Raw genomic sequence first — 15626 nt, 5'->3', positions numbered from 1 at the left:
TTCAGAACAACAGCTCTCTCCAGTGAATCTTAAAATACTGTTGAATTTGCATGATCTAGTCCTGTTTTCTGCATCGTTACTGGTGAATTGTCCAAAGGCCAAACCACAAGCACTACTCAACCTTTCAGCTGAGAGCAGCACAGGACTGTACCTAAGTTCACACTCTGGGACATAAAGAAACTTCCCTGAACAGAGTGCTATCAGCAGGGTCACATCACCTTTCTTCTCCTACAAAGCCAGAAAGTTCCCTCCATAATGCTTCTCTGCTTCTGAAGGGAAACTTGAAGGTCAAGAAATGCCCCATTGAAATCATGTCTTATTATTCAGGGAGAAAATAGTCTCATCCTGCTTTTAAATCCAGATAAACCTTGAGACCCTCCGCAGTTCATGTAAAAGTGGCAAATACATCCAAAAAAAAACCACCCTGAAGCTGAGTTGACTTCAGATGTAAATCAGCCTCTTTAAAATGGCTGTATTTCTTTCTTTGGTGATTCCAATGAAGTTTTGGCAGTCAGGTCCTCATTTCTTGCCTTCAGCTAGGTAGGATAAATTTAACCCTCTTGACTAAAATAAAATCAAAGATAATAGAGGATAATTATGTTTTCTTATTTCTCCTTCCCCAAGCCTGCTAGAATCTTATTTTTGAGGTGCCTGTTAACATATTTTGATGAAGACTTAAGTTCTTGACAGACATCTGTCTAGTTTTGAGACAGCCTTCTCATCTTCATAATTCAATGAAAGCTAAGTAGAGTGACACAGAAGAAGTTGTCAGTCTCTCAACAAAATACGTTTTGCCCATAAGCCTCAGAAGACACTTCTGATTATTCTTCTAAGAGAATTCCAATTATGTAGCAAATAAATATTTTTACTCATGAAACCGTATATTTGGGGGCATTGTCTTATCCCAGGAAAAATACTCCAATGAAATATACCACCTCTATTAATTTTTTTTAAAAACTAAGTCATTTTAGACATAGGATTTCTTTGTAATACCAAAGTTTCTATATATATAACTGCTCTGACTTCAAATACAGAATTTTCAAAAATTCTTCTTCAGAGACAAATCTGTGGTCTAACAGAGCCTACCCAGATGATTGATACTTGTCCCTATATCCATACAGCAAAGTAGGTAGTAAACTGCTCTTTATAGAGTACCCCAAAGATGTTAGTTAAATGCAACATTTTGAAAAGTATTTTGATGCTGTGATGTGTTGGAAAAGTTTTCCCTCTGGAAAGGTTCCAGTGACAAAAATTACACATTGAGATGGAAAAAGAAAACAACTCAAAATGTTTATATATGCCCAAGATGTGTTTTTTTGAAAAATTTAGAAAGAATGTATTGTACTTCTAATATAGCATGAGGCTGGTTGTATTTTTCCTTCAGAAGAGATTTTTGGAGTTTAGCCTGTTAATACAGAGTCAAACTAATTCTTTCTGATTTTAGTGTGGAATTTAGTCTAATTGTACCAGGAATAACTTGGTCTAGTTTTGCTATTTTGTGTGAAGTAAATTAGAAAAATGAAGAGGTAAACAAGTGGGACTTTGCTTTTGAGACATTCTGTAATTAACAGCTCAATAACTTTGTATGACCCTTTTTTTTTCTTTCTGTATGTGTGTGTGAAATTAGGTTATTGTTTACATACATACAATTTTTTATATAGTCAAGAAAAATATCTTCCAGTCCACTGGTTTATATGTATTAGAGAAATATCTTCCTGAAAGATTTCATGTTGTTTAGAAGGCATCATTTTAAAACAAATAAGTATAGATGTGTTATTTTACAATTACTTTGATGCTTTTCTGGAAATATAAGTACTATCATTACAAAAGGATTTCAATCTTCAACCAAAACACAGCTTTGTACTAAAGTATCTTGCTTTGCTGTTATTTACAAAAACATGTGCATTAGTGTATGTCTCTTAAATATTTTTTTTAAAATGCTCATACAGAGATTTTGTTAAAGAAAAAAAGTAAAATGCATGTACTTGAAAAAATTAAATTAACAGGATTATCCTCTTTTTGGAAGCAGGAAAAAAATTGAAGAATTTTCATTTCATTTGATGACTTAGCAAATCTATTCGCTGTCGATGAGGTATATTATTTAAGATACTAATTATAAAGCATACCAAAATGGAGAAAGCATAATATTTTTCTAACAGCATTGTACGAACATGAACTAAAAAGCCAAATTTTTTATCAGGTGTGAAATACTATGCTCCTCAAGTAGCTCCTAAAATTTGTTCTCTCTACTTGTAAGAACATTATTTAAAAGGCCTGAAGGAGTTCCAGCAGGGAAAGCAATGGACCAAGCAGATAGCACAAGGGATATTCTGCAAAACTAGAACTAAAACATAATTTCTCCTGTCATCAGTACAGAATGAGGGACAGAAGGAACATTCTGCAAGCACTAAAAGGTTTTTCCAAGCCTGTGTGTGTGACTTTCAAGCTATCCATCTGCACGTTGCTACATCGTTAGTAAAGGGAAACAGAAGTAGCTCCAGCACAACACGTGATGTTAAATATCTCAGACAGAGATGAAAGCTGATTACACCTTTCTCAAGAGCATTTATATTTCTGCATTTAATAAAGTAACGAATCTTTATTACGTATGTGATGCTCAGTGATCAAACTGCTGTTATCTTTCAAACTGTGAAATTTTTAGGAATTACTGGAGAAGCCAAATATTCAATTTGAATAACCCACCATACTTTTTACCCATAGGCCACACAGGAGTGAGAGAATATCCTACTGAACACTAAACAAAGTACAATCTGTCACTTCAAATGGTTGATAATCTTACAAAACACAACAGAAAGTGAAAGTACACAAACAGCCCAATCTCTGCTACCATTAGTTCCTAACTTATTAATACCTAATGAAGCATCCAGGGCCAGGAGAAGGAATCAGGGTGGGCATGAACAGACAGTCAGAATATAGAAAAATCTATTACATGGCATCAAATGTCCTTGCTTCTAGTGTTTCAATTCCTTTGCCCCCCTTGATGGGATCTCTCCCAAATCTCCATGTGTCCTCTAATAACTCTGCTATGAATAGAAGGGAAATGACCTCAAGTCTATTCATTTCTTCAACCTTTAGAATACCAGACTCCATTTAATTTATTTTTGCTTCTTTTCAGAATATTTTCTTGTTGGATGAATCATACCTGAATGCATGATACCTCATGAATTGTGATTAGAACTATCATTACAAGCATGACTGAACACTTGCTGCCAAACAGACTTGCCTAGACTTGCAAATTCTTTATACAGGGAGGAGAGAGAGAAAAAAACCCCAAAAAGCAGGACTATTTACCATTTAGGAAATAACAAAATCAAGCAAGCTTTATTCTTCTGTGTTTTTATTTAATACGACCTTCCTTATGTTTAGCTGAAACTGATTTCCTATTGTTTCAAAAAGTGTCCCTGATTCACAATAGGTTAATTATTGATATATTTTTAAAATAACAGTTCTGCATTCACTTTATCCATTCTTCATAATTTTCAGGAAAATTTTTAAAAAATAAAAGCCAAATGGTTGTCATTTCTTCTTGTGCTTAGAGGCACCTTCAGAGAATTCCAGCCGCCCATTGGGGTTGGATTTCCCTTTCCAGAGGCTATGCTGAGCAACTGTTTCCAGAACACTGCCCTTATTCTTTTCTGCACTGTGGATGCTACTATGTTACCAGGGAAGGAATTTGAATTTGCAAACAGCTTCACCTGGGGAAAACAAAAAAGGATGTATGAAAGTTAATTGGGATCACTCATGCTTAACAACTTTTATTTATGAATATGCAAAGCTGGTCAGTTTAAACTTCCGTAGAAATTACTTATAAAAGACAGTGGCAATTACAAGCAGAGATGCTGGACTAGACCAAAAACAAGGTTTCTTCATTTTTCCAACAACTATGTTTCAATCATATTTTAAAAGGAGATAAATGGGCACAGAGATTGCCAGACCCCCCAGTAGTGTTTTTCATGCTGTTTGAAATGAAAATAACAAACTAACCCTACGGAAAACCAGAGAGAATGGGAAAATTCCCTTAAAATACTTTGCTTGAGACATTAATTTATAATTAGAACAGAAGATAACTGGCCGTAAAGAAGCTCTATTATTATGGCAACTATGAATGCTGTCTCTTGAAATCCATTATGACAGCATTAGGTCAGTGTTCTAACTCCTAGAGATGAACTTAAAAAAAAAAAAGATAACTACGTGCAGTCATTTCTTTCTTTTACATTTCCTCCTTGATATTTCTCCTTTTTCAATAATTACCTGGTTTAGATATCCCTAACTGTATATTTCCCAGCATTCCTGTGAGATTGTGATGAGAGAGGCAGCTGGAAACAATGTCTTTAACAGTCTCATTCCAGGTTTGATCATGTCAGCATGGCAAAGAACAGGATGTAAGATTGGAAATCTGCAGGAAGAGAGCTGCAAGTATCATTCAATTTCAGGAAGACAGAAATAATTTTCTCCATTTACTTTTTTCCCCCACTCTGTTTTGTATACCTTCGTATTGGTGTCTTTAACAAGAAATTACTCTAACAAGTGCAGCAACAGCAACAGATTCAGTCCATTAAAGCTTTTTTTCTTTCAGAGAAAGGGAAGAAAAAGCCTCTGCTTACAATAATATCTCAAATACAGTAAATAATAGGTTTCTCTGATAAACAGTATTACCATGTAAAGAGCTGGCACAGCTAAACCAATGAGAATTTGGAATGGACAACCTTATTTTACACTCTATGCTTCAAAGCAGAAAATTTAAGTATGTGACCAATCATTTGCAAAGGGAGTAAGTAGAGGAGTTAGACAAGCTACAGCAATCTGGGTTAGCCCTTTAACAATAGTTTTAGCAAGAGAGACATACTAGCAGCTTTTACACTCTTTTGTTTCCTATTGACAGTAACGCAATAAAGTGGATTTCAGCTCACATCTGCAGGTATTTGTACTGGATTTGCATAGCCAAACTTTCGTAGCAGGAGAAGATTACAGGAATGGCTTCTGCAAGAAACAAACCCAACACAGCATTATAACTCATGGATTCATCACCATCTTTCAGTACCTTACCAGAAAGGAGGCTGCAGCCGGAACACACAAAAATTATTAACATTGTTGGTCTGAAATTTTCACTGGGACAAACTCACCTTCAGCAACCATTTGAAAAATGCACTTCAGCATCATCTGATCCAAAGCTACCTAAGCAGTCCATAAATATTTCCTTTCTTGGCTGCATCCTGAGGAACATTGTCGGTGATTTTACAGCCTTGCTTTACTCTTCAAGTTCAGACATAGTGCAATACCTAGTGGACATTATCTCTGGAACAGCTACCTTCACATAGTACCTTTTCATCAGTTTCTCTCAGATAAGTCCCACAGAGCTTAAATTTACACTCATCAATTGTTGTAGACCATTAAAATCTTTGGTCATTAACTTGTTGCCTCCAGAGATTCTATTGAACTGTTTTTCAAGTGCAGGAACTTACCCTCCAGGCCTGTAAAACCAGAAGCCCCTACTGAGGATAGAACACTGCCAGACAGTGAAGGTTTCAGCTGTTTAACTTACTGCCTCAGCTGACACTGCTTGCCACTAGGCATTCTGATTAGGTCAAGCAAGCAAGAAATCACAGCAAAATAACCTGACTCAAGAATAAAACTTTCTATTTTCTTTCCTTTAGCAGAAAGAAAAGGTCTGAGCCCTCTGATAACAGGGGGACCCTTCAGTTATTTTTGGCTGTTACTTTCCCATTTTGTTATCAAGAAATTAGTGTTTAGCTTAAAGGTAGTTCTGGGAAGAATAAATATCTATTGGGACAACAAACGTGGAGGGAAACACAGACACAAGCTTTTGGACTCAAGAGTGCCTCGATGCTCATCAGATCTAAAAAGAAAAAAAAAAAAGAGTAGCTGTTCCAATCTAAATGAAATTATGTTAATCACAAATGACTTGATCAAACCCAGAAAGGTAAGAAGCTGGTAGCTCATATGAAGCAGAGGCAGAAAAAGGGGTTTTAACATCAGTATTAGCGGTACAGGCTAGCTGCAAAACTGTACAGATCATTAAACCAATATCTTTATTGAGTCAATTCTTTTTAGCTGCAAGCAAAGTTAAGAATATTGGTCTGTGGGTTCAACTTTTGAAGGTAGTCTGTAGGACTCCTTAGGGGATCAGGAACGAGCAGTCAGAAAGAGAATGAAAAATACTGTCCTACTGTTAAGTGGCTATTTCCATCCTTTACAAATTGCCTGAGTGAGCTCATTTTACCACACAGCACTCATTTAATTGCACCTATGTTCCATTCACAAGGACATTTGTTCCACCAAATGAAGTACACCACAGATTGGATTGAACAAGTCCAGGACCTATAGATTTAAATGCTTTTGTTTTAGGGAGTCTTATTTGTAGTAATTGGGAAGAGTGTTTGCATTGGTCTGGTACTGTGTAGTTCCATTTCAGTTTTTTGAGTACATGTCTGTTTATTTCTGAATATATAATTAGTAAATTGGTAGATGGTTTAAAATTATGAAAGGAGACATCATCTGAAACTATGTAAGATAGAACCTGCTAGCAGCATTATCAGTTTTTGATGAATTGCTCTGTAGTTGGAATGGGATGTTCTTCCCAAGGGTACACAGTTTAATGGGGTTTCCTGCACTTATTAGATAAAACTCTCTTTGGCAAACAAATGTCTTGTACTTTATGTATCTTTTAAAGTCAAACCAGAAGATGTTACTTTTGAATTACAAATTATTTACTTATAGTAGAGTATTATCCTGAATGACTTAGGAAATTTAAAAAAATACTGATAAGGAATTTAAAAAGCAGTAAAACATGGTTTTAGAGTGATTGAAAGTGAAACTCATTCCATTAGGGAGATTCTATAGAAAACACTGTGTGTCTGTTAAACTTAGTTTCTGCTAGTGGAGAAACCAAGTTTCTGCTTGACAAAGTCGAGTTATTAGCAGGCTAATGAGGGACTATAAGAGGGTCTTTACACCTTACCAGATTATAATAGCTTCCCAAATGTTCCATGTGCATTACTATTTAATAGGAAGAAACAACTGGATATTAATGGAAAATAATTCCCATAATCACAGAAAGGATCCTTTCAAATGTTCTTGGCAAACTGGAAGTGTTCAAAGAAGTTCCTGTTAACACTAATCTTAACACTTAGCTTAATCATGAGCAAAAATTGAAATTGGAAAGGTAGGAAAATTTTAGGAGAAGTAGTAACCAGGATTTTTAATATGCTCCATTTTCCAGTCTATTGAAATCAATGTATCCAACAATTAATATTTAGAATTATGTAGGGTTTATACCTAAAAATCAACTAAGTCCAAAAATTATTAAATTAATCTTAGTGACTTTTATGACATGATACAAATGTGTATGAAACTAATTATAGACAGGTTTTAAGAGTACTTGCTTTCATGCCATGGAAACTAAAAGTTAAACAAATCATACCTTACCAAGAAAAAAAAAAGCCACAGAAACAAACAAATAACCTCCCACAAAACCAAACCAAACAAAAAAAAATGTATAAAAAATTAAAAGATGGTGAATGATTCCATTGTTCTGCTTTGCTTTCGTGAGCAGTTTTATTTTTGCCTATTCATCTGACTTTGTCCCAACTGGTAAATTTTCTCACTGTTATCCTTCTCATTCCCTTCCCATCCTGCTGGAGATCAGAGGGAGTGAGCAGCTGTGAGGGGCCTCACTGCCTGCCAAGGCTAACCCAAAACAGACCCCTGACAGAAAAGGGCAAAAGAGGTGTCCCTTAGTAGTCAGTGAACATAATCAGATGGCAATGGGTAATGGAAACAATGACCTAAATCTTCAAACTGAGTATTGACATCATCTAGGCTATTCAAAGACAGACAGACACCCTCAAAGTGCATTCAGGGCAGAGAGCCGCCTGAGGGACAATTTACATGGGTGCTTCCAGATAGATCTGAGCTATACGTAGCTAGCTCTGCATATTTATCAAGGAATTAGCATGGCTTCTAAATCTGTACAAAAATAATTTAAAGTATAAAATGAAACACTAGGATACTAACCTAATCTTACTAAAATCTTGAGAATGAATGGTATTTTATATGTCCTGAGGTATTTCAGGCAAAACTGTTTCTCCTTGAGTTAATTAGTTCTCAGTTTTGGTTGAGGTCCTGAAGTCTGTGAACTTTGTACACAGTGTTCTGCCTTTGCATGACCAAAGTAATTATTTTAATCCTGTGGAAAGAATGAGGATGTTAACAGTATATTTCATGTTCTGAGGAAATATTTTCAAGTCTCAGAATATGGATTTCATATCTAACACTCAAATACTGTCTTAAACAGCAACACCTAAATATTAACTTGTGATGTCCTAAAACACAGATAAATAGAACTGCTTTTGGTAAATATGGTAAAATCTACTGTGAAATACCTGTTTTCACTTTTTTTCCCTCTAGGTACTAAGGTATTTCCATCACAGAAAACACTTTCAGCATTCAGAGGCTCATTAGAAATTGAACCATCAATATATTTTTTATTATTTTGCATAAATTGTGAGAAAATACTAACATGAAAAATATGTTGCATTTCAGGTTCATTGTTTTATGATGTTCAGCCAGTATGAATTGATGCCACACAGTGCCACTGAAGCCCACAGTTTATAGGTTCTCTTTAAAATCCAGTCCCCACTTAGGCACAGTGATTATCCTTTTCAAAGACTGCACATTACAGAGTTCAGATATGAGGCTGTTCTTTCCAATTTAATGAAGAGCCTTGTGTCACATATGACATTTGCAGGATGATAGTCCCACTTCAGGGTGAAAAAAGCCTCAAAGCACATGACTTCATATCTATAGTTTTCATTCAATTGTGTAACCGATCTGATGTGAATGAAAGCTTCTTTATTACTTACAAAGGAGAGATATTGACAGCTTTATGTTCCATTAGGCTCTCACACCAGTTGCTTTTGCATTTTTTTATGACTCCAGCCTGAAAGGAACCAAAACTTTTAGCACTTAGTGTCTTCCAAGCAGCTATTTCTAGCCCCATCTGGAGCCTAGCACTTTGTTTTTGAAAAGAGCCAGCAGGGATAAAAGCTTAAAGACCAGGGCTCTGACAGTAACCCCACGGGTAAGTGACATGACATGACTAGCAATACATACAGGGAAAATTTCACCACCAAAAGAGCTGCATCCCATAAAATGCCCGTTGGGTGTGGTCCACAGCTGACATTAACTTCTAAATTGCATTTGTGTATTATCTTTAAGGCTACTGGTCAGCATAAAAAACAATTACATCCTATAGGCAGACACCACACAATAGCTGGGCCCTAGTCCGGCACAGCTTGGTTCAGCAGTATCCAGACATGGATACCAGATGACTCAGGACTACTGCTCACACAGGAGAGGGTGTGCTTTGCATCTCAATATCCAATCTGTACAACAGGAGGATTTGGTGGAATGACATTTTCTTTGCTTGTTTTTGTTTGAACACAAAGCCAAAGGGTATAAGATGCTCTCTATTTATGTTTCTGTTAATGAGTTGAATGAGAATAGGCAGTACTTTTATAAGCTTGAAGGAGGACCCCAGGCTAGAAGGTGTTGCTTTCAGCCAGCAAGTGCTTTAGAAGATGGAATTAGAATTCAGAATTATGCTGAAAAAATTGGACAACTGGCCTAAAAATCTAAGATAGAATCCAGTAAAGACAAGTGCTAGACTTTATTACTAAGAAGAAGGAATCAACTACACAAACATTGTGTGGAAAATGACTGCAAAATATTTTCTGTTTAGAAAAATATAAAGCAAGGATAAAGTATACTATTCTTTCTAGGACAAAAACCCCAGCTTACAAATCTTAAATCTCTGGTTATTAATATGGAGATACCTTGAAAAATTCCTGATATGTGGTTGTTTAAAGCTGTTGCTCTTGTGTCATTAATTATTGGTTGGTGACAAGCTACTGCTGCCCTAGATAAAATGTAATTTTTGCCAGTGTTTGGGATTTAAAAGCAGCTTTAAAATTCCCTGACTCAAACATTTAACCTGATTTATGGGTTGTGTTCAGAGTGTACTAGGGCTAAATCTCACTATGATGACTTGAAATTACTACTAAAATTAAGTAAAGAATAAAATGTAACTACTAAACTAAATATAATTTGAAATATTAATTATTTATTTTTAAGTGAAGGGAATAAAGAAATAATTCAATCTGTGACACATAAGAAATCCCAAAATGTATCCTTCCTGAAGGCATTTTCTAAAAAATTGCTTGTTTTTAAGTCACAAAGAACCACCATTGAAACAGTTATTTACTGAGTCAGAAGTCTTTTATTAAGACTTTGTTTTGCAGACACCTGTTAAAATACATAAACATTTCTAAAGGTTGAATAAATTGAGAGAAAACCAAAGCAGCCTAATATGAAAGGGAAGAAAAAAATATTTATTTTTGGCCTGAAATGTCTGTTAAAATTACTTAAGATCAATCACAGCTGCCACACCAATGTAAAACATATTGTAAGATCATAAAAAGTTCTAAAATTTCTGTCAACATATTACTCAACTGCAAAAAATTGAGACATGAACAAAAAAACTACCCTTTCATAGACAAATTATTCCTGATGCCTACACATTCCTCCTGTTCTTTTCAAGCAGGAAGTCCCCTGTGCAAATTAACCTCTGTGCATTGCAGAACTGAAATATCACGTATCATTCAACATCCATGCAAAAGAAAAGGGCCTGCTAATGCTGACCTCTCTTTACCAGACAATCTCATCAGTATAGCATAAGATAGGTCAGGAAGACCTTTCGGAAGTGCAAATATTACTACCTCTTCATGAAGTATTTAACCCTTCAGTACCTCTTTAGAGTTTAAGAACTACAGGAGCATGTACCTGTTTACCATTGTAGAGATAAAGTGGTTTTTTTTGCTAATAAATGGTACAGATATCAGATACATACAGTCCACAGAGAACAGTATAATTAGAACTATAGAACTATAGATATATAGAACAAATAGAATTGTAAGTGAAATCCTACTGCCCTTCAAAAGACATACAGGAAAATAAAAGAAAGTAAGAACAAATACATTGACCTCTGTAGTTTTTGGGATCCTCTACTATGGACCTCCAGGGGAGGACCCTTCTGCACTATGGTCTTTCCACAGAGCACAGGAGAATGTCTTCTCTGATGTCTATAGCACCTCTTCCCTTTCTTCTTCACTGACCTTGGTATCTGCAGGGCTGTTTCTCTCACGTATTTTCTTTGCTTGCTCATATCACACAGCATTTCTTCCTCCCTTTTTAAATGCATTACCCCACAGGCACTATTGCCATTGCTGAAGGGTTTGGCCAGCAACATGTTCATCTTGGAGCCAGTGGGCATTGGTTCTGTCAGACACAGGGGAAGCTTCTAGTTTTTTTACCACAGAATCCATCCCTCATTAGTCACCTTGCTGCTAAAACCTTGCATAGCAAACCCATCGCCCTATTACACAAATATGCTGTACTTGAAAATGTGGCAAGGGAACATTTTCAGAACATTGCTGTGGGTTTAATTGTAGGGACATCTGACTCAGTGAGTTCAGAGGTTGTATTTTCACACCCACATAAGCTTTTCCATTTTTTCTGACACAACTCCAATGGGTTCTTGTACTGGCCTTCTTCATTAGTCAGGCCTGATTATTGTCTTTAGCTCTTTAAACTATTAAGCTACTGAAATCACTGTAATTCTGTAAGTGTAAAATGTATGAAATCAGCAACAAATGGACACAGGCTCTACAAAGTTTTAACAAAAGAAGACTGGTGTGTCAGCAGGAAGCAGAAGGCTCCTGTGTATATATATATTTTTGTATATACTGTGCTACACTGCTGAAATACTCCAGAAACAGTCAAACAGTTCCTTGAAGCAGAGACATGCCACAGAAGTGCACTGCAACATCTTTTCAATATGATCTTTTTTCCTGTGGACAAAGGGAAGAGGGAAAATAAGGGAGTGGGGTTGCTTCATTTTTATAAAAATCTTTGATTCTGTCTGTCACAGTATCCTCTGGATGAAAGGTCCATCATGCAGCTAGACAAATACATAATCCAATGGGAAAATGGTTGTCTGGAGGGTCAGACTCAAAGAGTTGTGGTAAATGGGGAAGCATCAGGGTGGAAATCAGTCACTGGTGGGGTTTGCCAAGGCTCAGTATTAGGGCTGCTTCTCTTCATTGTTTCTATTAATGACCTGGACACAGGAGTAAGGTGCACACTAAGTAGGTTTCCCAACAGTGTTTAATTAGAAGGATCCATTGATTCCCTCAAGGTTAGAGAGGTCTTATAGAGACATCTTGATAGATGTTGCAGGTTGTATGAACTCTAAAAGGGCAAGTGCCAAATTCAGTACCTCGGTGGTGTAACCTAGGATATATGTATAAACTGAGGGACAGAAGGCTGGAATACAGCCCTACAGAAAAGGATCTGGAGATTTTGCTTGATGGCAAACTCATAATGAGTTAAAACTAGGCCCTGGAGATCAAAAGTGTCAACTACATCATGAGGTGCATTAAGCACAGTACAACTAAGTGGACAAAAGTAGTGATTGTCCTACTAGACTCAGCCTCACCTTGAATAGAGTTTGGGGCTTCAATACATAAAAAGTATATCAAAACAACAGAACATGTCCAAAGGAGGCCAACAAAGATTGTGGAAGAACTAGAGGGCTTGCATTATGAGAAGCAGATGAGGATATTAAGTTTGTTGGGCTTAGAGAAAAGGTGACTGAAGGGTGACCTCCTCCACAATGGAGGGGTGGAGAAGAAGGTGCTTGTCTCTTTTTGATTTCTGGCAGTAGGATGCAGCAGCGTGGCTGAAAGCTGTGTCAGTGAAGGTCAGATTGGGTATTGGAAAAAAGCTCTTCATTGAGACCGTTTTCAAGCAGTGGAACAAGCTCACAAGAAAAGTTGTCATTGACCCAGGTCTGTGAGTATTCCAGAATGATTTGGACAATGCTTTTAGATATATGACTGCTGTTTAGTCTGTTCTGTGTGGAGACAGGATTTGGTGAACCTTGTGGGTCCCTTCCTACTCAGGGTGTTCTCTGATTCTATGATTCCTTAATTTTGCTCTCTTCAGGCAATCATCAATAAATGTTTGATAAAGAGGGATTAAGGTTGTTTGCTCTCCTCCCTCAATATGTGGCGAAAACACTAATTGGAAGGGCTACTTTCTGTCTTTGGGGCACTGAATAAAAACCTGGTTTAGTGTTTATACACCCACATAGAACAGTTATAATTGCTGGGAAAAAAATCAAAACAAGAGATCAAAGGATGCAACGACAAGACTGTGTTCTTAAGAAATAGACACAATTTGAAACATTGTATCCAAACACCACCATCTGCGCTGTTTCATCAGTGCCACCACTTAGGAGAGAAATCAAGAATTTTAGAGGAGCAACGGAGAGTTTCTGCTGGCAGCAGAGAGGTGATATTGCTGCATCCCAGACTTGGCAAATCAACAGGGGATGAGACTGCATTTATGGTGTTCAAGTAAGGGTATCTTGGAAGGCACGGACATACAGGGACAATGCCCACTCAGCTGGAGACTCTGCTCCTCTGAAATGGCCGTATTTGTTTCACCGCATTGCTTCCAGCCCTCCTTCATGATACCACTCAGCCCTCAATTAAAAGACAGTAGAGAGAAAGAGGCACCACAGATCAACAATCACAGCTGAAATATGTGCCCCTTTATAGCACCCAAACCATGCTAATATGTAGTAGGACTTAGACCAAGAATCACTCCATGAACATAACAAACCTCACAGGAAACAGACATCCAATGATTAAAATACACAGAGGCATCTGTGTATTTACATTTAGCAACAATTCTGGGTGTTTTAAAATCCAAGCAAAAGAAACATATGAACACATGCATATGCAACTTTCTATAAGTATAGAATCATAGAATGGTTTGGGTTCAAGGGGTCCTTAAATATCACCTAGTTCCAACCCCCTGCTGTGGGCAGGGACACCTTCCACTAGACCTTGCTCAAAGCCTTGTCCATCTTGGCCTTGAATAGTTCCAGGGATGGGGCATCCACAACTTCTCTGGCAATTTATGCCAGGGTCTCACTACTCTCAAAGTAAAGAATTCCTTCCTAATATTTAAACTAAACCTATCTCTCAGTTTTAATCCATTCCCTCTTCTCCTGACACTGCATGCACTGCTGCAGTAAGCAGTCTCTCTCCATCTTTCTTGTGGGTTCCCTTTAGGTGCTAGAAGGCTACAATTAAGTCACCCATAAGACTTCTCTTTTTCAGGCTGAGCAATTCCAATTACACCTGTGATTTGATATCATATATGACAATAATAATAATAATAATAATGATAGCAATTTCAACATCCAGAGCTGAAATTTAATATGAAAAACCATCCATAAGACCTTATCTGTGCCCTATGTTGTAACTTAAACCATTATAGCCAATTTGCGAACATATGCTTTGTCAGACACTCAATCAAATAATATTTAATTATTTGGATTTTTATAAAAAACATTTGTTTTGAATTAGCAATGTGCTTTTGGTGGTGTATACTGTCTACATTTCACACAGCAGAAAAAGAAAATTGCTGTCAGTTGGTGGAGTGAATTTGGGTCAATTAACAATAAGCAACTTGAAGGATGGGAAATCCTTTCGGGCATGCATTTGTCTTTAAAAATATTTGCAATTTGTATTTAAGTGGTGACAAGTTACGCACAGATGAAAGAGCAAAACATCCCTCTCCTGCTCAGTGATACAAAGGAAGATCACATGCACATTCCACAAAAGATAGTGCATGTCCATGCTCTTAAAGTCTGGCCTTTCAACTGTCCCAGGATACAAAACTGTCTCCAGGGAAGAGAGGAGGGGAAAAGCACTTGTGTTGTTTTATTTTTCTCCTCGTCTGTAATGCTTCTCTCTGCAGAACTGCAGCTGGCCACTGTTACTAAGATTAAGAACACAGCCTCTAAGAAATAAAAGCATTAAATTGAATGCTTCTGACGTTTAATCCATGCATGGTTTGCAACACTCAAGTCTTCTATCACGCACAATGCACTCACCTACAGTCACACACCCCTTCAGCAATGGATAATCCTCTCAAACAGTCCATGCTACAGCACAATCATGGAGAAAATGATCTCATGCTTTCAGGAACACGGCAGGATTCCCACTCAGAGCCTGTTGACCTTTGCCCAGGTTTCAGTGACGTGCTTTTGATCGTGTGACTTTTAAAGGCTAATTTGTCATCACAAGGAAGATCACGCTGCTGCCCATAAATGTACAGGCTTAGAAATGCTGCTCTGCTTACACTTGAATCCTTTACAAGCAGCTTGTACTGAGCATTTTATGGCTTTTTCTATCATACATTAATTTAGTTTATTCTTCTTTATCAGAAGAATATGCTACCAGGAAAATTAAGGAACTTCTTAAAGCGAAAAACAGCTTACAACCTCTGTGATCTGCTGCTTTCTTCTGACTTTCCTTTTACTCAGCTTTCAGAAATAGACTGAGCTATGTGCATCATGGAAGATTCAAAATCATGTTTACTTACAGCAGTGGGTTTAAAATTTCATACATAAGGCTGCAGTAAAATGAGGCTTTAGGGGGTGTTTTTTGTTT

At 37.0% G+C, this 15626-nt stretch overlaps 1 long non-coding RNA gene across 17 annotated transcripts; it reads right to left on the bottom strand.

Annotated features, from left to right (window-relative positions):
* Positions 1-2927: 2927 nt before the first annotated feature.
* On the bottom strand, positions 2928-15195 carry LOC120511995. 17 transcript variants are annotated; one of them, XR_005629902.1, is made up of 8 exons: positions 15068-15192; positions 8904-8980; positions 8056-8227; positions 5838-5878; positions 5145-5234; positions 4868-5001; positions 4273-4431; positions 3300-3716 (listed from the first exon to the last, which is right to left on the bottom strand). It is a non-coding gene; the product is annotated as an uncharacterized LOC120511995 (long non-coding RNA). The 17 variants fall into 17 exon arrangements; XR_005629914.1 differs by having other exon boundaries at positions 2928-3716; positions 4273-4417; positions 5145-5878; XR_005629916.1 differs by having other exon boundaries at positions 2929-3716; positions 4273-4417; positions 4932-5001; positions 5145-5878.
* Between the last annotated feature and the right edge of the window lie 431 nt (positions 15196-15626).

This window comes from Passer montanus, unplaced genomic scaffold, assembly GCF_014805655.1.
Source record: "Passer montanus isolate IOZ18808 unplaced genomic scaffold, ASM1480565v1 scaffold11, whole genome shotgun sequence".
In the NCBI taxonomy this organism is placed as follows: domain Eukaryota; kingdom Metazoa; phylum Chordata; class Aves; order Passeriformes; family Passeridae; genus Passer; species Passer montanus.
This window is presented reverse-complemented; position numbering and strand designations above follow the sequence as displayed.